Raw genomic sequence first — 25,051 nt, 5'->3', positions numbered from 1 at the left:
TGAAATATGATGGAAGACCCCCAAATCTTGTTTTTGCATGTTCCTTGAAAATAATATGTTGAATAAAATTAATTGTTTGGATAAAATAAAACACCGTTTGAAAGCATCATGGACTATTATTTCTCATAAATATGTCATTTACACAAGATTTGCATTGTTTGTTTTGCATGATCCCTTGGAAAGTCATATAGATACCACTTATTTTATCTGTAAAATCAGACCGTACACAACTAATCAAAGCTGCAGTAGACACATATAAAATAAAATGATCTCCATTAACTATAACCAATTATAAGTCATACCCAATAGAGGAATTACCAACCTACGTCACACATGCTGTCACACGGGTTCAACCGCGCATATCGGGTGCAAAAAAAAAAAAAACAGTTGTAATAGCAAACATGTCGTGTTGAGTGGTAGGATGCCAAATTCACAAATCCAAAAATAGAAAACTTAACTTTTCATGTACACCACACTGCTTTTATTGCCAACCGCAGACGTCTTTGGCGAACAGCCATCATAAGAGCTGAATGGAGTGAGGACCTAATGAAATATGCTCGACTCTGCAGTTCTCATTTTATTTCATGTAAGTTCACGCTATGCTGAATCATAGACATTACTCATTTTTGATTGCATTAATGATTTCAGCAAAAACTCGGTTAATTAAACTGCGGACACTGAATGCTAAGAACGAAATGTAAAAATGTGCATTCGCATACCCTGCCGTACAGGTGCAGTTCGCTGTCAGAATACAGTTGTTTTGCTTGTTGTCAATTACCAAGGTCTTGCTCTGTCTTCTTTCCTTGTCTTTAACTAGGCAGAACTCGGTTTTTAGCACTACATAGTTTTGAATCTGGTAATCATGGAACATTATTTCTTGCACATGACCAGACAGAACATAATTGTAGGCATGACTTTTAGGCCTTTAACTTATCTCTTGTAAAAACACTTTTCAATGAGATAGTTGTATATTTCTGGCTGGATGCTTGGCCATTTAGTTTTATCCAATATCCATCGGGAGGGTGCTATTGCAAATGGACCTGTCAGATGAACGCCACTCACTTTAACATTAAATTTGCCGAACAACTGTGCTTATCACTGGGTGACGAGCTGTTATAATACGCTGAAATCATTATGTAAATAATATATATATAATACGTAATCAATATAACTTATCTCTCAGACAACAACAAACTCTGTAACGCATCGGATGTCAGTCCCTCGCTGTAAAGGCTAGCACTACAAGTTTTTTTTTTTTTTTTTTTTTTTTGCAACCTTGCTGCTGCGCGCGCATCCTGAATGTTTACAAACAGTAATTCGACTATACATGTCTCTTTTATATTAATAAAGCGTATTAGAAGTATACACAGATTTACAAATACATTCTTTTTCATTTATAACATTTAGCAGTATGCTTCAGTTCATAAAGCTATTGTAATTGTTGTTAGTGACTTACCTGTTGTTTCAGTCGGATCAAATCCTCCAAACGCACTCTGAAGGACGCAAATAGGCTGCTTTGTTTCGACTCATTTACAAACAAAGATAGAGGAATTCACTCACGAATCAGAAAAAGACAGTAAGTTGTTAAGTCTTAATATATTAGTTTTTAATCTTAATATTCCACGTGCGAGGTGATTTCGTCCCGACATATCGCTCAATGAATCAGAGTTAAATGAATCGACTCAAAAGAATCATTCGTTCACAAATCGCACTTTTTTGTGAACCAATTGTTGTTTTTTCTTTAAATAGCTTGTTCAACCACAAATGTACGTAGGCCATTCATAGATAACTAAAATGTTCTACAACTAAAATCGTGTTTTTTAATGTCAAAGTATATGCTTACCAGACACTTTGAATGTAAGTGTGCTACTTTCTCCAGGTGATACACGGAGGATTTAAAGGGATAGTTCACATAAAAATAAAAATTTCCTAACTCACACTAAAGTGGTTGTAAACGTTTATGAATGTCTTTCATCTGTTTCACAAAACTAAAATCTATGGAAAAAACAGCCATTGACAACCCCATAGGAACAAAAATAGTATTGAAGCCAATGGCATTATTTTTAACAATATTCAATATATCTTTCTTTGTATTCAACAAAAGCAAGAAAGTCATACATGTTTGGATTTGGAACAAATAGAGGGTGAATAAATCATGGTAGTATTTTCATTTTTAAGTTATCCATCACTTTAAGAAGTGAAACAATCAATGTGTGCAAGAAATTGCATATAACTGAATTACTTTTAATCTACTAAAAATATATTCAGATATATTTAATTGTATTGTGTGAAAAAGAAGGCTATAAATAAAAGACTAAATAAAAAGACTTTAAATCTCTCCAAAAAAATTCGTCCTCAAAAAGACATTCCAAATAAATTGTGCATTTTTATTTCAACTAATTATTAAATTAAACTATGAAATAAGGAGATGTTAAAATAATATTAAAAATAAAAAGAGGTTGAGAAAAAGTCTGACAGAAATAGGGGATGAATTCAGGTCAATTATAGGACACATTTCCCCCAGTGATTTCAATAGCAAAAGTGTCCCATTTTACCTGAATTCATTTCTTATCATCTTGAATTTATCACTTTCTGTTGGCTACATATATTTTCAATTTTTCCATATTTAAGACTACCTGCTTGAACACCAAGAAAACATAAAGTACCCAGACAAAATCATACTCCAGGCAGAACATTAATAGAAGAGCCTGTTTCTGCCCTTTAGATAGTGGGGTATAATTGAGAACATGACTGCTCGAACTGGCAATTTGCTGACTCACCCCTCCAAATCCCCAGGAATGAAAAACATTCATCTTTCATTAAACATAATTCAGCTGATGGGGTTTGAAGAAATGTTTGTTTTGCATTCGGCAACAAGCCCAGTCTTGCGAATTATATTTTCTATATTATTTTGGTATTTACTCTCTGTCTATCTGTCTATCTCTTGCCCCGTCTATCTCTGTTTCTCATCTTCTTGTAGCTTTGTGAAGGCAACAAGTTGAAGGGTAATTACCTCTTCATTATGTAGAGGAGAGTGAAAAGAGAGGAAAAAGATGTAGCAGTCTGTCAGCTGTCCTGGTCTGAAAGGTCAAAATGGGAGAGAAAGGCCAGCAGTGACGTGTCCCATTCAAAAACACATGGCACGTCACAAGTCTTCATCAGAACCGAGACAGCTCTCTAACCAAACTGCATTGCAATTCAGATTCAATCACTCGCTGAATGGCATCTTTCAGACCAGTTAAATCTTCTATGCAATTGTTCTCGCAGTAATTCAAATGTGACGGGTGACTGACTATTTAGAGGGAGAAGGTCAATAAAAATGCCCCGTATTTGTGTTACAACAAATGTCATTACTCATTATACAATTTGAGTGGAGAAAACAAATGTGTAATTGCTATTGTTAAAATTAAAAACCAACATATTTCCCTATTATGATTTTGGTATACAAGAGTCTGCCAATATCTGATTTATCTAATGCAAACGAAGCATTGATAATTGCTCTAATGAGGCTAAACTGTGCTGATGATCATAACATCTGAATTTTATCTTGTAGAAAAAGACTCATTTTTCACAGAGAAATATAATTAATCAAATCATACAGAGCACTTTAACTACAAGAAGGCAGATCAAGCAAATTTCTCCATTATCTTTTTGGACCATATTTCATTAACTCCGTAAATCTAATGCGGTAGATTCATTTGAACCAAGCCAAGCTAGTAGAAAATTGGATGAAAGGAACTCTTTAGTTTAAAGAGAGACTAAAAACAAGTGAAAGTGCCAAAAATGTGACTGTTATGTTTTTTTAGTCGAGGTAAAATAGGTCAGGAGTTTATCTACCTCTTACATTATCGACCGTGTATCAGGAATGTTTAGATCTTTATCTGCGGAAGTAAATTAAAAGCAGAGGCTTTGTGTTGTCAAGGTCAAATATGTGTTTCTGAGTGAAAACTTCATTTCCTGAAAACATCACAAATCATCTAAAATCGGTGCCAAATAGCTATAAAGAGATGTAAAAAAATATTTCAAGTAATAAGGTGTGCTACAAACACTTTATCTCTGTAATGAAAACAGAATGAGAAGTATGCATATTTCTTTGTAGGTGAATATATTTGTCATTATGCTTGGTACTTTATTTTAAATTAGTATCACAGCAATATCTGTGATAAGAGCTCTTTTAAATGCACAATATGTATATTTGCCACTAGAGGGTGCATATTCACAACAAACAATGTCATATTTTCATCATCGTAGAATCTTGGGAGTTGTTGTCTTTATTGCATCCTACTGGACTCCTGCTGACATGAGATGAGCTGAAATGTTTCTTAATAAACTTGTTTTCATAGTAGTATGTAGCAGGATAGGAATGAAGGGTGTGTGATGTCTCTGGCATAAACACAAAAAAAAAATGCTAATAAACTTATTTCCATAGTAGTATAAAAAGTAGGACTGAAGGGTGTATGATGCGTCTGGCATAGACACAAAGGGGGGGAAATGCTTATTTTTTTCTGAGTATGAAAAACATTTAAAACATTTGGGGTAATGTAATTACATATGCCAGTCAAAAAAAAAACTGTTCTTTCTGATTTTTGCATATTTTAATGCAAACTAAAAATTAAACCTCTTTTAAATTCACTGTGTTTTGTTACTACAGGTTTTTTTTCTTATTACATTCTGTATAGCACAGTATTTAGCCTCAATATTGCTTTAGAAAGACTTGTCGTATATTTTTCTGGTTGTTTATGCTCTGCTGAAATTAATTTTTAATTTGAACAAGTTTCTTTTTAATATTTCGTGGCTGAACTCTCAAATGAATGTCACCTCATTTTACTTATTTTTAAATCACTTCACCTTTGGTTTACAATTTAACAGACGTTTCCAATAATTTGCACAAAGCATCATAGGGCAGGTTGATTTAAAATGGTAAACCGAAAGTGTTATTTTATTTAAAACCAATTTTCAGGAAAAAAAAAAAAACATGTTGCTATGCATATTTAAATATAAAATCATTTGATGACTTATTAAAAGACCTAAAACTAATTAGCTGTAATTACTCATTTGTCAGAAAGGCATTTCAATCATTTTGTGCAGGTCAGAACTTGTTTAATTAAAAAATATCTAAAAGTTTATTTTTTTACAAGAAATAAATTAAACTGAATAAAGTTGGAATGTTATTTCACTCATATTTTGACATTTTAATTATCACAAATTATTTGAAACATTAAATTAGACGTTCATTTGCATAACACTTCATTTTGATAGTCCACCTCATTGTAATTACATTCAACTTATTAACCCCTACCTTAAACCTAACAGTCTGCTAATTACCCATACACCAATGAGAGTTACTGTAGCATGTAGTTGGAAAGTTACTTGTCAGAACAATGTCTAACTTTTTATATTATATAACTTTTTATATTATATTATACTTAATTATTGTTCTAAAACATATCATGAGCTTCAGATTTAAATAACGCAGTAGTATTTGCTTATAAATCATCTTTTGTAAATCCAATAGCCATTGGGAAATGTGATATTTTCCCTTATATGAACATATACATTACCAGGACCACAAACAGCCATAAAAGTTATTTTTTATTAAGATTTATACATAACCTAAACATAATAATAATTTATTAACATAAATTGCTGACATAAGCTGAACAAATAATAATTATCCATTATGGTTCGTTATAGGATATCAATAGTTGAAATCTGAGGATTCAGAAAAAAAAAAACAATCAATAATGTTTTTTGAAGTACCGATTGACCTGTCCACCGCCTTCCCCAAACCCTGACTGTGTTTTCAAAAACAATACAGAAGAAGAAAAGCCTTCACAGCAGCCTGATTTTTACCACGTTTTCAGATTTGACCACATTCTCACCCTGTTATTTGCTTGTTTATTTATTTTTTCACTTTCTAGAACTGTTCTTTGCAGGACTTGAACCTCATCATTGCAGTGATCTTTGTTCCAGACATACGCAGTAAGCCACTGGACAAACTGATACAGGAACAGTGGAAAAACCATTCACATAGAGGTACAGTAAGCGATCAGCTGGTAAGAGCAAAAAGGAATGGCATCCTACAGCCCAACAGCATTCGTTTTAAAGACGAAATGCAGCCATACGTACCTCTGGCTACACACTGTACAGTAATTTGTGATCTCCAGAAATGTATATAAGACTACTTTTTTAGAATAAGCAACTAGCATGTAAATTCTTAGCAATGCAATTATTTACTTAATATTCTAGTGATTTTTTTGCCTAAACCAAAAATGTAAAACTTTGACTCAAAGTTTTGATACAATTTATATTTGTAATATTTATCTGCAATATTTGAAAATACAAAAAGTGCATACAATGCATATATTGTGTAATTTGCATATATGGGCAGCTTAATTTAGATTCCTACATGTGTAGTTTCAAGGTACACTCTTAAATAGGTGGACCTCAGGTAAGTGTTAAGTAACAAGAATAATTTCTTTTTCAGTAGTTTTGGTCTAAATAATGATGAAAGAGCTGTTTCCTTGCTTTTAGCAGCTGCTCCAGAGTCCTCAAAAGACCTGAACCCAACCTGTTCAGCAGTTTATTTGGCCGCCCTCCATTTCCATGGGACTAAATCAAACAAATGTTCAGACTTACTCATGCCCTCCAAATGTCAAAACATCAAAGCAGCTGCTTTAATCGACCTAAAAAGATTAAGTTCAATTAATATGCTGCGCAAATCCAGATGAAAAGAGACCTAAGGTGAATATTCCGTCAATAACATGCTTGTGGGGTTTTATTTAGCCTTATAGTTTTAGCTTCATCTTTCGAATCAATCATCATGTGTCATCATTCAGTCACTGGCAAGTAGATTGAGGGAGTGATAAATCTGTCCCAGAGATTCACAATGTATCTGTGCAGAGGTTGCAGAGCTGTTGGTGGATCCATCACTGTCAAACACACAGAATGCCACAGCAGTCAACTATTATACGATAAATCATGAAGACTCCAGCATTTACAGTAGATATGCTATTAACTGGTGCATTTAATAAAGGCTCTCCTTTTGTTTGTAGAGATAAATGGTTTTCTTATGACTCTAACTGAGCTTAAAAATTGCTTACTTAATATAATTTCTGACACATTTCCACACATTTGAATGATGTTAATTTAATTTAGTCAAATGAAACCCAAAAGCAGAATTCATTCTGAGAATTATCTGATGAATTTAACTTGAACACAGTTTAGTCTTGTTAAGTCAATCAGCCTTAAACACTTCATTTGGACTGTTAGAATGTTCTGTTGACTGTTTTCGTTTAAACTTAACAACTACTTTAACAAAATCTATTGTATTTATATGTAAAATACCCAGCATGCACACAGCGTCATAAGACATTAATATTAGGTTAGATTTAGGTTGTGATGTTGGGTGACCAATATTCAGTGTAGTGTTAGAAAGTGACCAACATCAAGCCAATATTTTAAACCAACGTCATATTGATGTTAAATACTGACATTTATTCAACCTAAATCTAACGTCTAATAGATGTCATGGTGGTAACGTCCACGCAACTTTAAGCTGTAACATCATTAGACATTAATATTTAATTGTTTTTAGGTTGCATTGAAAAGTGACCAAAATCCAATGAATGAAAATCCAGCCCATATCTATCAGCTGGTAACATTTTAATGACAACTTTATTGTCTTATGTTCTATTAACGTAAATGTATTTATATATATGAAAAACATAAGTTAACATATTTTTTTCATGTTGTCCCAACACAAATCGATTGTGTGGAACTAAACATTTGTACAGTGTAATCCACTACCCAGTTAGTTACAATAAATTTTTCATGCAATCCCAAAACAAAAGTAGTTTTTTTAATAAATCTAAGTGGATTGAATATAAATAATTTTTCAACGTTTTCAAGAAGTGTGTTGATTCAGTTCATTTGTGACCCATAAATTGCACTCAGTTTATTTGCAGGAATAATTTTTTTCTTTTATGCCAAAATAACCATTATAATATCATAAGTAAAAATCATGTTCCAAGAAGAAATTTTTTTACCATAAATATATTAAAACCTATTTTTTGATTTGTAATATGCATTGCTAAGAGCTTAATTTGTACAATTTTAAAGCAATATTCTCCATGTAGAGATTTTTTGAACCCTCAGATTCCACATTTTATTAAATGTACTACACAAACTACAAAAATATTGTCCCTAACAAACCATACATCAATGGAAAGCTTATTTGTTCATTATTAAAAATATGTAAAAATCTTAATTTCCAAAAATGAACACTTATGGCTGGTTTTGTATTCCAGGGTCACACTTTAAAGAACCTGAACAAGCATTTTCTGAGTGTGGTTGCAGGGCTAACTTTGAACCTTTATGAACAGTAAACATAAAATGCTTTGAATCACAGGCAATAGATCCTGATAGAGTTCTGCCATTAATCTGTCTGTACCTGGAGACCTGCCAGAGGACTGGTTCTGGACAGTAAGTTTCAGTAGGCATTTGAGTCTTGATTCATGTGTCTGCGAGACCACTAAATCATGAACAAAACAATTTCAGGCACTCCTGCTTCTCAAGATTTGATAGTGAATGACAGCTTATAGGAAAATTAATAATTTATTATTTTACATAAACTGTTTTTGACTCTCTCAGGCATTGAAGATACATATACCTCAAAGTTATATAGCTAACTAACTTTACTAATAAGCTTGCTAACATACCTAAAAACTAAATAAATAAATAAATGTAAGTAAGTAAATCTATCTATTTAGCTATTTAAAAATACAAACTAAAACTAAAATAATGTTAATTATATTGAACCCGTGGCTCAAAACCAAAACTTCAATTTACAAGTTTGATGGTTAGGCTACGACTTTCCCAAAACACTGATACTGTCACGATCACCAACGAACTAAGCCTATGCAGATTGCTGGAGAACATTGGCCACCACATTACCTAATGTAAGAAATTTTATGAAAAAAAGTAATATCTGTGGGTAGACCTGAAACAAGAACAAGAAACATGTTTTTATATATTCTTCTTGAAATAATTATCACAACCAATATATAGCTTGTTCTTCTTGTATATACTGTAGCTTGTTCTCTTATTGTAGTGAGTGTGCACCAACATTCAATTTTAAAATTTACAAGTTATTAAAACTAATTATTTTTCTGTGATAATTATATTGCGATCACCAAAAGCAACTGGCACCGCATCATTGTAATGATCGTTTAACTTGGCTAATTATTTTCTATTATGCAGCTGAGTAATTTCATTAGGATGTTCTGTTCGTTTAACAAACCGTTTCTTCCATCCCTGAAAAAAAGACTTCTTTTGAATAATGTGTTGGTTATAAATAGGTTGTTTACATCTTATTAAATTCAGTGCTCCCACCTCAACTGGGTCTATGCCACAAACTCTTTCAGTAAACTCCAGAAAATGTCATTAAAAATCTGACTGTGACAAGTGTAGGTCTTCCCCATGTGGCCCACAGACCTGAAGTACCCTGTGCAGAGGAGTGACAATTGTGGAAACTTGCCTGTCACAGTTATATGACACAGAAAATATTAGTGTTTAAGTAACCCATTCGTTTTTATTTGCAGCAGACAAATAAACATCCTTTTTAACTGTATGTGTCTCCTTTAAAATCCCTGCAATTAAAACAAGCAGACAAATGCCAAGATCATATTTCAATTCATCAGTTTCGTTGCATAGAAGTGACAGTGGAATGCATACGTGTCAATGAAATGTAATCATTTATAAACCCAAAACAAACTAAACTTTGTCATATGTAATTATTTCTCATTGTTTGTATTTCCTGTGCTCTGTAAGTAATGGCATGCAGTTTTCCTTCCTGTTAAACACCTTCTGCAACACCTTGGAGTGTGCTTTGACTGAGAGGATTTCTTGGCTTATGGTGATGACTGGCTCATGAGCCGAATTTGATTCCCAAGGGCTATCACCTTGCAAAAGTGTATAAATTGTGCTCTGAGAAAGCATTTTCACACGATCAACATGCAATCTGTGATGTGCACTTGACTCTGATTGAGTTGTGAAATACTTGGAAGGAAAGGAAAAAGGAATTGGCTTGGTGATAAGCTTGTACAGTATGTTTTTTTTTTTTTTGTAGTGATCTGCTGATATTGGATAAATTAGAGATAAAGTACATCCAGGCGGTTGTTATCGCAGAATAAAACCTGACAGGTTTACCGGCAACCTGAAAAACATGAAACTGGCTGAGTGAAGCATATAACCTGCACGTTATTCAGTCGCAAGATGGCTCCAAACAGGGAAACAACTGGAAAGCTGACAGAAACAAAAAGATTTCAATAAAGTATATACAAGTTATACATTCACAAGAAAGTGCAAAAGAGCCAAAAACAGCATTGTAAACGTATTTGAATGTAATCACTGAGGGTCAAGATGATTTGAAGTTCCCAGATGAACCTGCGTTATTTAGAGGTTGTTATTTGGGAATACCTTGGAAAGGTACCATGCAGAATCAAGTATACCTGACAGCCATTTAATATTGTGCTTTAAAGGGCACATAGTTTACCCCTTTTTTATCATTTAATATTAATATTATGGTTCTTCTGAGTGTGCCAGTTTATGTTCAGTTCAAAACACAGTTCAGTTTTTTTATTATAATGTGTTAAATAGTGCTATTTTGGGGGCGGGGCATGTATACAGCTCGCTGTTTTAGGGGTGTGTTGCGTCACATGAAAATTAGTTTCGACTTCCCGCCCAACGTAGCAAGGAGGCGAAGCCAAAAGCTCCCCCACTCTGTGTTTGCCAACAGACAGGCAGACAGGATCAGTGAGAGGATCAGTATAATTATTAATATATATATATATAATTATTGCAACTTGTTATTTTTTGTTGCTTTTACTTAATTTTTCTAGTTATTTCTATTTTCTAGATCTTATAACTTGTTTTTTCAAGTTATTGCAACTTAATTTTTTGAATGCAACTTATTTTTCTAGTTAGTGCAGCTTATTTTTTGTTATTGTTATTATTTTTCTAGTTCTTATAACTTTAAGATACTAGTTTTTATGAATAAACAGCACTGCTTTTTTTACATGTGATCAAGACGGGAAGAACTGGAAGTGGTCAACCGTGGAATAATAAATGCTCTGATTCTTTCATGGCACATCATCTCTCATCAGTAATTGCTTCAGCTGTCTTGTTTCACTTTGATTTACTCTGCTTTATACAACCACAATACGTTTAGAATATTTTTGCTCATCCAAAAACATTATTTCTGTATGATTTCTCCTGTGGGATGGATTGAAGATAACAACTCCTAATCCACTGTCAATTACAGTGTCATCAAACTACACCTTTGTCTGTTGTGAATACGCATGGTATAGCAGCAAAAAATAATGTGCCTTTAAATGCAAAGAGAAAAATCTGATCAATCAGACTGAAAAATTAATGTAAAATCTTTAATAGATTGAAATATTTGTAACACTTTATTTAGATGTCTATCTGTCTGCTTAATATCTGTTAATTTTGCTCCTTCAACAGACATTTAAATGACTATAAGAAACTTTGCAAGTATATGTCAACTTACACTAACCCTAACCCCAACCCAACAGTCTCCTTAATATTTAATGAGAATTAGTTGGCATGTAGATGCAATGTGACTTAAATTCAACAAACGGACCATCAAAATAAAGCATGATCTCAAATATCAACTGAACTGGAAGGAATAGTGCAAATCTTCTTCTAATCTGATTGAGAGGACTTGCAAATCCTTGATCGGTCTCAAAACTGAAATGATAAAGTACTGTGCATGTGAAATGGCATAATGAAGTATGATACTTGGAAATAGCTGTTGTCTTTGCAGAATGAAGTGTCATAAATGACTGCCATGTTATTCTAAAATTTTCCTTCCACTCATCGTCTGTGAAGTGGAGCAGAACAACATCCCATCAGTCCTCACTACATACTCTCATTCACAGACAGATTGTTTTGGCCCCGAAAATGGGGAATTTTACTGCTTGATAAATATAAGCAGTACAGCACAATGCTTCATGTTCTCATCATCTCCTAATTAGGACCCGGAATAGATACATATTATGTCTACTCTTTAAAACAAAGAAAAACAGTGATGGTAGGAGAATATGACATGTCAACAGCTGGAAACTGTCTGTTCACGAAGTATGCTGTGTTAAAACATCAAATCCAATTTAAAGTGTGTTACATAAAGGCGCAAATGAAATCAATCACTTTTTAATGTTCAAGTAAACATTACATTTGTTTTCATCAATTGAAATTATTTAATTCCTGACTTGAATAAAATAGGCTCATACTGAAAACATAGCCCTATACACATTTCAGTGTTAAGCCTAAAGCTACTCTTAAAAAAATGCATATAAATCAATAAATAACACATACTTTCACACTACTTTCCTTAAAAAGTAACCAAGTAACACTACTTTAGCTACTTTTTAAGCAACTTTAAATTGTAATGAAGGCCTACTACTTTTCCCCCAACACTGCAAATAAGGTTAAAACACTGTAGGTTGTGTTATATTTTCCAGACCTTTGAAATGTAAATCTCGATCGCCTAAACAAGATTACTACACTAGGCTAGACTACTAAGTTACAATGAAACTATCCAAATATGGCATTTTATTTAATGCTAAAAACAAATTAAATTAGAATAAAATATTATTATACCTCTCTCGTAATACTCATTTGTCATTTTATTACTTGCATCCTTGACCAGCAAAGCAGAAAAGTCTGCTGGCAAGCACTTTTGGTTTCGTTTTCAGAGCCAACTCCAGTCAAAAACAGCGCTCATCAGAGTTGGACAGTTCCATTTTTTTTTTTTGGAGGAGGACTTTAAATTTGATTGACAAACTTACAATAACTAAAGTGTTCTATTAATCATCAACATTAAATCATATTTATATTCCGCCTTACAACCGTTGCATGTTTTCAATGCAGTTTTTTTCTTTGCTGCTATCCCTGTGGTCTCTGGCCAGGGGGAGCCTTCCCCAGCCTTACACATGCTCCGCCTATGCCAACACACATATTAATTTTCAGATTACGCTCACTCTGAAATTGTACCTCAATAAACATTTCTGGAAAGTGCCAAATAAGTCACAGGAGCAAAAATTTTTTGCAAGTTTTTTTGCAAATCCACCGGAGGCTGTTGTGTTTGATTTGAGATGCCGTTCCCACTTTCTTTCCTTGCGTAAATCCACGTAAGGCCACTGTCGACTTGACTGACTTACCTCTCACCTGACCCACCCTCCTCTTTCCCCAAACCTAACCGATAGTGTTTTTAAAAGCACAGATTGACCTGCCCATCCACTTCCCTAAACCCAATGGACAGTGTTTTTAAAAGCAATTCAGAAAAAGAAAAGCCCTTGCGACAGCCTAGTTTTTGCAGCGTTTTCGAATTTTACCACATTCCCATTCTGTTTTTTTACTTGTTTATTTTTATTGTTTTTGGCTTTTGTTTTTATCTTAACTGCTTTCTGGAACTGTTCTTTGTCAGACTTAAACCCCATCTTCACGGTCAACTCACTCCACGTCACAAGTCCGCCGACATATGCAGGAAGTCACTAGACAATCTGGTAACAGCGTAAAAGCCGTCCATACAGAGGTAAATGGTCAGCTTGTACAGTAAATAGAACGGCATCATACTGCCTCGTAGCATTTGTTTTAAAGATGAAATGCAGCCATACATTCCTTGGGCTACATAATTCGTGATCTCCAGAAATGTATATAGGGCTACATTTTCAGAATGAGCCTATGTTGTTCATTTTCCAACAGCTTAATCACTTATTTATCAGGGGTCAACATAAACCGGAATGAAACGCATATTACACAGCGGATTCCTTTCCAACCGCAACCCAGTACTGCGAAATATCCAACACATATTTTATTTAGAGAATAAACCACACTTTTCAGTGTAAAATATGTGATAATAATCATTAGATGAAAATATGTAAGATAAATATCAAATCTCAAAATGGTATGCATGCTTTCCAAATGATAACATACACCACAGATTATGTGCTTTTGGCAAACATAGATAAATATTTATCTGATGTAAAATGGGCGGTTTTGGCACAAATTTCTGAGCTCTTTCAAGCACATTAGATTTGTCTGCCTTGTGTCATTTTAATAATACAATCCTAGCACATGAATCCAAAACCCATAATTAAGACTGATTCCTTCATCAAGTGTGGAGAAACAACATTTCCTAGTGTGCTAAAAAGCTGCTGAAATTTTTACTGCCCATGTTAACCAGCAAGCTGGCACTGGATCAGACATGAAATGGAGCACCAGTGTAGCTTTCTACTGTGTATTGGCAGTCGGTTGTACTTTAAAAAGCAAAGTGTTACTTGCCTGGGCCGTGTAGAATTATCGCCCAGAAATGACTTGCATTATAAAAAATTATAACAAAAAGGCATGACAACAAATTTTTTTTTTTATAAATAAATGTATAAATTTTATATTTATTTTTTGTTATTTTATTTTATCCCACATGGAAAAATCTATATAAGGATATATGCACATATACAGTATGAAGCATATATAATATATAACCTATATTAGCCCCCCTTTTTATTTTTTTTTATATTTCCCAAATGATGTTTAACAGAGCAAGGAAATTTTCAAAGTGTGTCTGATAATAGTTTTTTTTTTTATTCTGGAGAAATTCTCATTTATTTTATTGAATAAAAGCAGTTTTTTATTTTATAAAACTTTTTTAAGGTCAAAATTATTAGCTCCGTTAAGCTATATTTTTTTGATAGTCTACAAAACAAACCATCGTTATACAATATCGAACGTTATACTAATTACCCTAACCTACCTAGTTAACATAATCAACCTAGTTAAGCCTTAAAATTTCACTTTAAGCTGTATAGAAGTGTCTTGAAAAAATATCTAGTTAAATATTATTTACTGTCATCATGACAAAAATAAAATAAATCAGTTATTAGAGATGAGCTATTAAAACTATCATGTTCAGAAATGTGTTGAAAAAATCTTCTCTCCGCTAAACAGAAATTGGGGGGAAAAAATAAACAGATGCCAGAATAGTTGGCGGTTCATTCCGCTGTGGCGACCTCTGAGATAGAAACTAAACCGAAGGCAAATTAATGAATGAATGTAAGGCTTGAATGTGATTTTGTTACATTGTGATTAAACAGGACTTCAAGAGTGTGCTTGTGATTTTTTTATAAAAAGTCATGATGCTGATGCTACAGTTTAAAATGTCCCAACAAAACCCGGTTAAACATTCCAAAAGTCATTTTTTAACACAAAGAAGGGATGCAGAAGTTATTATTTTCTAAACAGTTGGTTTTAACCAGTACTGACCATAATGGGCTGTTGCATTGTCTCACATGGAGCTACACAGCAGAGAAGAAACAAGGCTCTTTCAACATGTCAATGTGCAGTTCTGTATTCCAGACTGAAACTGTGGCAATGACCTTGTAATCCACAGACAAGCTCCCTCAGTGATAGTGTCCAGTCTATTTATACTTTTCGGATGTTTGTTGTGCTGGAAATAGTGACCTTGACCTTAGACGTGTTAGGACTCTCTTGGAAAACAGTAGGTGTTCCTCAGACTCTCAAATCCAATACTGCTATCAATCTGATCACGAAAACATTGTTAAAAAATAAAAAATAAAGAAAAAAGAAGAACATAAATAATAGTAATAATTTACTGGATTAGATTATTGCATTTTGCATTTCTTTTAAATATGTGGATTCAAGAAGTAAAATAAAAAAATTTTCTCTCTCAATTACGGACACATTTTTTTAATACTTTAATAAATTAAAGTTTTTTATATAATAAACTGATAATTTTAATAAACTGATAATCCTTAAAATATAGACCTGTAGTAAACCTGTAGTTTTAAGTTAGAAACCCAGTGTTTGGATGATGCATGTCTCTGAACCCTGATTTCTTATTATTGTTAGTATTGTTTGTCAGTCAGTTCTTATTTACTTTTTTGTTTTATATTTATGTGAAAGAATTACTCTGAATATATTACTTAAAAAGAGTAGTCTTGATTATACATTCCTAACTACGGTTTTCTATATGTAATTTATTAATATCAGTCACAGTCTAGAATTGAATCAGCCAAGCACTGCTTATTCACCATAGTAAAATGGAAGAAATAAAGAATGTATTGATATATTCACACAAAACAAATGAATGTCAACACCTCATCTCAGCCTGTCTGGCAAGAATACAGGGCCTAGCTGCATTTCATCAGACATATATTTAATCTGAACATTCCCCAAATGACTGCAGCTCCACGCAGCTCCTGTAATACTGTCCGTCACAAATAAATGATGTTAGCTCTGTTGTTTTTCAGACATAGTGAAAAGGCTTTCTACAAGAATAAAAAAAGATCTTACACAGTTTCACAGTGCACAGTTTTTTTAACGAAGTTACTCTGCCCGCATGAGTGGCAAGCAGATGACTACAGTTTGACAAATATTGCAGCTGTTTGATAACATAATGTACTTTTAAGGCTTTTTTAGGTGAGAATGTAATCGTTTAAATTGCAACTATGCAGCTTAATTATAAGGACAGAGACCACATAATAAGCCCTTAGAGGAGAAAAACTCAGCGTAATTTTAAACTACAGCTGATTAGGTCTTTATTAAACGGGTAAGTGACTTTGTATGTTGATCTTTCTCTTTTGTAGGTTGTAGTGCTGCATATACACCATAGTCTGTGTTTCTGGTAGTGTTTGCATTGCTTTGGCTTTTTCAGGGTTAATTATTGCAATATCCCGATTGCAATAGAGAAATACTGGGAAATGTCTCTCGACTGATGCCATTTCATGCTGGTCAGCCTTATAATCTTAAAATGTGAGCAAAATCGCCTGTTTTGTCATTACTAGACATTATGCTAGAGAATCATTCAAATACTAGCTCTAAAATGACGTTTTCCATCAGTTATTAGCAGACACACAATATCATAAAATGTCGTTAGATTTAGGTTGCCAGAGTCTAGGAACAACAATGATTTGATGTCCAATAACAACATAAAAATGGCATTGATGTTTGGTTAATTATATGTTGTATTGGAAAGTGACCAATATCCAACATCAAGCCAACGTCTTGAACCAAAGTTACATTGACGTCAAATACTGACATTTAATCGTCATGTATGGCAACCAAAATCCAACATCTGATTGACATCATAGTGATAACATCCACACAAGGTCAAGCTATAACATCATTAGATGTTGATATTTGGTTGATATTAGGTTGGATGTTGGACATTGATGTCAGCCTGATGTTTGGTTTTGATTTTCATTTCCAAACAAAATGCAACGTCCCACGACATTGGAATACAACGTCAATCTGACATCATGTTGATGTTCTAAGCCTGCTAAGCAAATACTCAGCTATGAATCGATGAGCAAGAGAACAAAAACAATCAATGAAACGAAGCAAATTAAGAGGAAAAACAGAAAGCAAATCATGAGCAAACTCAAAGAAATTAAATGTCATTTCATCGTAGTTTTTAAATATTTGCAAAGAACATAAATTTTCAAATTATTAATGAGTATTTGCACAAGGAATTCCTTCTTAGATGAGTGAGAAGTACTGCGAAAATGGTATGTAAATGTTGCTTTATTTATGGTTTGTATGTGTGCAGCGCTAGTTCCAGTTTCCCCGTACAGAATAACAATACAGACTACTGGCACCTGTGGGTATAAAAAGATACATCCTCTCCCATAGACACAGAGCACGTTCTCATTGCAGTCAGCTGTCATTCGTTTGGTCTGTTCACATGCAGCATTTTTTTGCGATGGGACCTGATGCAGTCGAAGCGAGGGAACACTACAGTGATATTTTGTTGCTGCTAGTTCTTTGATGTAAGCTTGGTGTGTCCCAGGCATGAGGCTTCTGCTGTAACTTATTCTAATCATTTTATTGATTCTATTGTGCTGCTTAATATTGCAAACCGAGTACTTGCCACATCATTTTAATGGTATAATAATAAACATGTTTGCACAAATCTCCTTACTTTTACACTTTTTCTATTTTTAATTGGTAAAGAAGTCACAGACAAGAGTAAAAATGATTGAAATGTGTTATTTTAACCTGCAGCTTTTCCATATTTAAGAACCATAAAGTATACAGTAATATTGGTTAATAAACTGTTAAAAACAAAGGTGCCAGAAAGATTCAGAAGAGTGCAGTTATGTCATAGTTTCCAAAAAAAAGTTACTGAAATCATTGATCTTTAATCATTTGTATAAAATGTAAAGAGGAGTTTCATAATAAAAAAAGCCTTTTTTTATTGTAAACAAACCGGTCTCTAACCAAAGTCAACAGGAGGCTTGGCCAGGCAGCATGAGTCCCTAGAAATCCAGGTGTAATGACCTGGTCTTGGTGGCCCATTTTGACAAGCTCCAAGTGCAATGCCGGTGAGACAGTGAGTAAATATTGTTGTTGACACTATCTTCGCCATTAGCGTGATATAGACAGGTGCTCTGCTGTCCTTTCTCCCTCAGCGCAAGCCAGTGAAGCATGTTCTTGCAAGCTGCAAAGCTGGGGGTCTTTGTCCTGCAGTCCCTTTGTTTACTGTCTCATAATGGCTGTAGGAGAAAATGCTAAAGGTAATGCTTAAGATTAAACTGAATTCACAATTACCTTTTTTGTGTGTGTACCTATAATATAATAATAAAGGAAAATATATAAACGTTTTTGGGAAACAAGGGGGTATTACACATTCATTGATTTTACTGCTTGTAAATGTAATATTTACAATGTAACTCAAATTGTATCTATTGCATTTACACTACCACTACACAGAACAGTATATGTGTGCAATAATTACACAGTTTTTTTCTCTCCATTTATTTGCATGTTCTTCATTTTGTTTAATGGACAAATATCCTTAATTGTGTTTTAAACACCCAGTTATACAGTAAGCAATTGGTATACACTGTAGAATTTGTGATTCATCATGTTAAATTTTAAATTAAGTGCTGAAAGGTTGCAAGGATGTTTTTGTTCTATTACTTTGATGATACACAACGTCATGCAAACTAAATATATCAAAACATAGACTTTGACAGGAGTCAAAGTTAGGGAAATACTCTTTCATGCCATGAATAATACTCTAAATGAAATCATAGTTGCATTAATTAGTTCTTTTCACCCACTTGTTTCTTGATTTGAAATATAATGCTTGAGTCCTGTAAATTACAGTGGTGCTTCTTACCTCTTTGTTTCCTAATTAATTTCATATTGTTTCATTATACTTACCCCTTACACATTTGTCACATTATCACAGTTTATTTGCAATATAGAAAATTTTAATAAAATATAAGAGGAACTGATAGTTAAACTGTGATAAATTTGATAGAATTGTTCAGTATATTTATGAATTACAATCAAGTCAGACAACTGTTAGTATGACAATATACATAACTTTCAATCAGTGCTTAATTTGTAAATGAATGACTCCTGGAACAAAACCAGGAAATAAAAGTTACCAACAAAGTTTCAAACAATTTCAATTTTCACGGAACATGACATCATTAAACGGTGATAGCACAAAGAAAGAGCATCACATTTTAGAACTGTCTATTATTCTGTGCCATATATAATGTTACAGTATAGGTCAGTCTTGGGTTATAAAAACATATAGCTACAAACATAAACCGTATAAACAGTCACCACTCAGTTCACTTCACTATTATGTGCCAAGTGAAAAACAAATAATGAAATGACTCAGTCTAATCTTCAAGAAGAGCCCACAGTTACCTCTTCTGTCATGTTTTCTGGCTGACTTGAGATTGCTTTGCTTCTGTCTCCCGCTATCCTGATCCATTTGCGCAGTTTCATCTTCTCAAGATCTCGTTTGATCAGGCTCATTATTAGATTTACTTATGTTTTTAAAGAAATTAAATATGCTTGACTTCCTCCTTGACATTTTGAAAATGCAAATATTATTTAGGTTGGCTACTATGACATTAATTATTTTCGCTGCTCACTGTGCTTGTAACAACAATCAGCAACCAATGAGAGTTATTGTAGACATAAGAAAGCTGATTGGCTGAAAATATTATTGAGGGCCAATCATTTTGTTTTAACCTGTGCATGGTGACCTCCATTGTGTATGTACTTGCACACACAATCCACACAACCTTCGCTTGCATTCACATTCTCTCTCTCTCTCTCTCTCTCTCTCTCTCTCTCTCTCTCTCTCTCTCTCTCTCTCTCTCTCTCTCTCTCTCTCTCTCTCTCTTTTCTCTCTCTCTCTCTCTCTATATATATCACAAAAAAAAAAAAAAAAAAAAAAAAAATATATATATATATATATATATATATATATATATATATATATATATATATATCACAAAACAAACACACACACACACACACACACACACACACACACACACACAAATAGGGGAATGCAAAACACGAATATGGAACAGATCCGTGTATCCGTGTATGTGTGTGAATGAGGGTGTATGGATGTTTCCCAGTGATAGGTTGCAGGTGGAAGGACATCCGCTGCATAAAACATATGCTGGATAAGTTGGCGGTTCATTTTGCTGTGGGGACCCCAGATTATAGAGGGACTAAGCCGAAAAGAAAATGAATGAATGAATGAATGAATGAATGAATGAACATTAGGTGCATAAATGAGGATGACAGGAAATGTGACCCACTTTAGCTGGCAGCTAGCTCTCTGCAACTGTCATATGGTCGTCACTGAAGCTAAGCAGGGCTGTGCCCAATCAGTACCCGGATGGGAGACATAGGAAGCTGCCGGAAGTGGTGTGGCTGCCGGAAGTGGTGTTAGTGAGACCAGCAGGGGAGACTCAACCAGCGGTCTGTGTGGATCCTGACACCCCAATATATTGATGGGTACTTGATTTTGATTGCTTCTCAGTGAGCAGAAGAGACATTAAACCGAACCCCTTAATTTCTGTGGTCTTTAAAAATCCCTGGATGTCCTTCGAAAAAGACTACAGGTTTAACCCCGGCATCTCAGCCAAATTTGCCCTCTGTTCTGACCTCATGGCCTCCTAACCATCCCCATATCGTAATTGGCTTCATCACCCTGACTTCTGTCCACCTATCAGCTGGTGTGTGGTCTGGCGCAATATGGCTGCTGTAGGATCATCTATGTGGATGCTGCACACTGATGGTAGATGAGGAGATTTCCCCAAAAATGTGTGTAAAGTTCTTTAAGTGTCCAGAGCAGTGCTATATAAATGTAAGTAATTATAATAATAGTAGTTATTCTTATTAATGACAGTGTGTAATTGTCCTTACGAGCGGGCGTAGCCAACAGAATCTTTTTTTGCTAAAGTCTTCTAGTCTTATTCACTTCCATTGATTTCTAGATGTTTGTTGTTGCAAACTAATATTTTCTCGTGATATTATTCTACTTTTTATGTGTAGTCATGAACACATTTGTTTGTAGAGCAAGCAGTTTGAACGTTTTCTGCCATTTATTCAACATTACTAGTCATTTCTCCCACAGACAACGGAATCAAAAGTTCTAAAATAACCGCAAAGCCGATCACAATTCCACACTGCAGAATTAGGTTAAAAGAAATTAACCATGACGTCCTGCCGTCTGTATAACTAAATAAAAAACTTATGTATCTAGTGTACTCCACTGTAGGAACAATTGTGAGGAATAATATCTCAGTTTTCTTTATCCTGCTATCCTCGCATAAATGAACTAGGGCGCCCTGCACCAACCCACCCATTCAGTTAGAAAATGAACGTTTGAACATTTGCTCTTAAATGTCAATGCTCTTTGTTCACATCATGACACTTGGTAAATACAGTGCATCTGTCATTGTTTTTTTCATGTATTCGTGCTCTATTTCTTGTTTTTTTTTTTTCTTCATTCTCTCTCCTTCTCTCCGTTCAGCTTTGTGAATGTGAGGCCACCAGGACTGCGCAGATACAGAAAGCACAATGCTGACCCAGGCCGAGCCATCCATTCATCCTGTCACACGGCAGCAAAGCAGACCACTACACCACGGCTCTGCTGTTTACTCTATCTCTCCAGCCTGAACGTTATGGTTGAGCGGACGACCTTGTGAGATTCGAAACATCGAACAATGCCAGCACACCCACCAAACACCTTCCTACACACACATGCACAAAACCCCTCCAGAGCATTATTTATGCAGGACACCATACAGTGGATTAACAGAACACACACCATTTCGGCTTCATGAAAAGACCAGGCCCGAGACAAATTCCCTATCACACAAACACACTCCAGCTCACCAATACAACAGGAAAAAGCATATCACACACTCGCTGGCACACAAATTCAAAAAAGAGCTTAAAGGAATAGTTCGCCCAAAAATGGATGCTTACCATCATGCCGGTCCAAACCTGTGAGATTCTTTCTTCTGCAGAGGACAAAAGAAGATTTGTTGAACTGTTTGTGGCAATACAATGAAAGTCAAAGGGATTGGAAACAGAGCTGGAGTCCACTGATTTTCATTGAATGGACCGATTGAAGAAATGTCTTCTATTGTGTTTCTAACAGGTTTGAAATAACACGAGTATGAGTAAATGATGCCAAAATGGTCTTTATTCTGTAAAGTATTATTTTCATTTAGCCCTGGTATTAGTTTCAGCCTGGCAGAGGTATCATTTTCACATCATGCACCAGATTGTTTAAATAGAAGATACATTTGGTCTGGTGTGTTAATGCAAACTGTTGGTGCACCACTGACCAACTAAAAGCTGGTCTATGCATAAATTGCCACAGTATAAAAGCTAAAAGCTATTTGTAAGTCAATGCCAGGAGATGAGACCCTGATTGGTTTAATGCATGTTACACCCAAAGACCCCCCTAACTCATTAAGAATATAAGGACAACCCTTTTCAGATCATTTGCTGGGCACATCAACCTTTTTCTCATGCTTAAAATAGCAAAAGTGGATTTTGATACATTCTAAGTGCAGCTGCTTAGATTGTTAAAATAGAACCCTAGCTGTGTTAGACTTCTTGTGAATCACATCTGACACATTTTTCATAACATATTTATTTGTATTTAACATATTGATATTCAAGGGCGGCATGGTGGCTCAGTGGTTAGCACTATCACCTCACAGCAAGAAGGTTGCTGGTTCGAGTACTGTATGGGCCAGTTGGCATTTCGGTGTGGAGTTTGCATGTTCTCCCTGTGTTTGCATGGGTTGCTGCGCTTACCCCCAGAGTCCAAAGACATGCAGTATAGGTCAATTGGGTAAACATTATTGGCCTTAGTGTATGAGTGAGTGTGAATTTGAGAGTGTATGTATGTTTTTCCAAGACTGGGTTGTGTAAAACCTATGCCGGAGTAGTTGGCTTTTCATTGCGCTGCAGCGACCCCTGATAAATAAGGGACTAAGCAGAAGGAAAATGAATGAATGAATGAATAAAGTCATTCAGGTTGAGTTGATTGTGATGGTGAGTAAATAAATGGTAATTTTTCGATGAATTATGTTATTGTACTATTATTTGGCCCTTTTGTGTATCTTTGTTTGTTTATAGCAGTGTTTGCAATAAATAATTCATCCATGGTAATCATTATTTTGAAAATCGCCTTAAAACATTCAGAGTGTTCGATTTCATGCAACACAGTCATTTGAGACCTTTAGCAGATCATCTTCCTTTGTACTGCAGAGAAAAGGAAAGTCATTCAGTTTATGAAAACATGGTATTGTGCAAATTTATGGATGACATTTCTCTTTATATTATTCAAATTAATATATAATGATCATTATAATTTAACACACATGCACACACATATAGTGTACACTTACTCATTAACGCAAATTTCTAATAGGCTAATCACATGGCAGCAACTCAGTGCATTAAAGGTGCAGTAGGTGATCTGCTAAAAAGCTAACCGCTTAGCATATTATCTTTGGACGGCGGGGAATCTAGACTTTACCCGGCGGGGGAGGGACTGTGATTCTAAGCCACACCCCCTGAAATCGCGAGCGCGCGCACTGCGTCACAACAGACGACAGATAACCCACTAGTTCATGTCATTCGCCAGTTAGTTAGTGCCAGCGCCGTGCTGGAATTATATTTATTACTTAGCCACACTTACATGCTATTTCAGAGCGAATATTCAGAGTAGCATGGTAAACAGTATAGGAAGGCTATAATTGTTCAAAAATGACCCAATGTGATTATAAAAGCAACTTCAGCTCAATAAAGCAGTTAGGCGCAATAGCGCTATTTACTGGTGTTTTGTTTTTAAGCTAAATATAAATCTACATTATAGATGCTGTCAAAGAACCTTATGAAACTGAAAATAATCACATCAATTTTTCACCGGGAGATTTCAGTGATGCAGACGGGCACGCGCTCATGGCGGATCTGCGTGAACAGATGCGCAAAAGTCAGAATCTACATTTGCTGACAGAAAGTCTGACCAGCTTATCGGAATTAAGGGAGATGACGGTCCGACTCTATTTAATTGGATAAAAATGTTTTAGTTTTATGCTTTACCCAGAATATAAAAATACATATAAACACATTTAGATCATTTACACTATTGGACTGTTAAGAGACTTTCAACCAGCACAACAAAAAAAATTTCTGAAGACAATCACCTACTGCTCCTTTAAGGCATGTAGACATGGTCAAGACAATCTGCTGAGTTCAAAATTTGGCATATTTGGTGCCAGACGGGCTGGTCTGATTATTTCAGAAACTGATCATTTACTGGCATTTTTACACACAACTATCTCTAGGGTGTACAAAAAAAGATCAGAAAAAGAAATAATATCCAGTGAGCGGCAGTTGATGCCTTGTTGATGCTAGAGGTCAAAGGAAAATGGCCAGATTGTTTGGAGCTGATAGAAAGACAAAAGTAACTCAAATAACCACTCGTTACAACTGAGGTATGCAGAAGAGCATCTCTGAATGCACAACATGTCAAACCTTGAGGGGGATGGGCTATAACAGCAGAAGACCACACTGGGTGCCACTCCTGTCAGCTAAGAACAGGAAATCGAAACTACAGTTTGCACAGGCTCACCAAAATTGGAGAACAGAAGAT

General features: G+C 34.8%; 2 long non-coding RNA genes across 3 annotated transcripts in view; one reads left to right on the top strand and one right to left on the bottom strand.

Annotated features, from left to right (window-relative positions):
• Positions 1–1,803, bottom strand: part of LOC141385534 (uncharacterized) — a 172,111-nt gene extending 170,308 nt beyond the window's left edge. Inside the window, exon 1 of one of the 2 annotated variants that reach the window (XR_012405725.1) lies at positions 1,457–1,803. This is a non-coding gene — a long non-coding RNA (uncharacterized lncRNA). The remainder of the gene's footprint in view (positions 1–1,456) is intronic. The other variant, XR_012405724.1, reaches the window with a different exon arrangement.
• Positions 1,287–23,559, top strand: LOC141385535 (uncharacterized). The gene is made up of 3 exons (XR_012405726.1): positions 1,287–1,576; positions 5,937–6,036; positions 21,905–23,559. It is a non-coding gene; the product is annotated as an uncharacterized lncRNA (long non-coding RNA).
• Positions 23,560–25,051: the final 1,492 nt, after the last annotated feature.

Source organism: Danio rerio, chromosome 1 (genome assembly GCF_049306965.1).
Source record: "Danio rerio strain Tuebingen ecotype United States chromosome 1, GRCz12tu, whole genome shotgun sequence".
In the NCBI taxonomy this organism is placed as follows: domain Eukaryota; kingdom Metazoa; phylum Chordata; class Actinopteri; order Cypriniformes; family Danionidae; genus Danio; species Danio rerio.
Note: the sequence above shows the minus strand (reverse complement) of the source record. Positions and strands in the feature narration are given on the sequence as shown.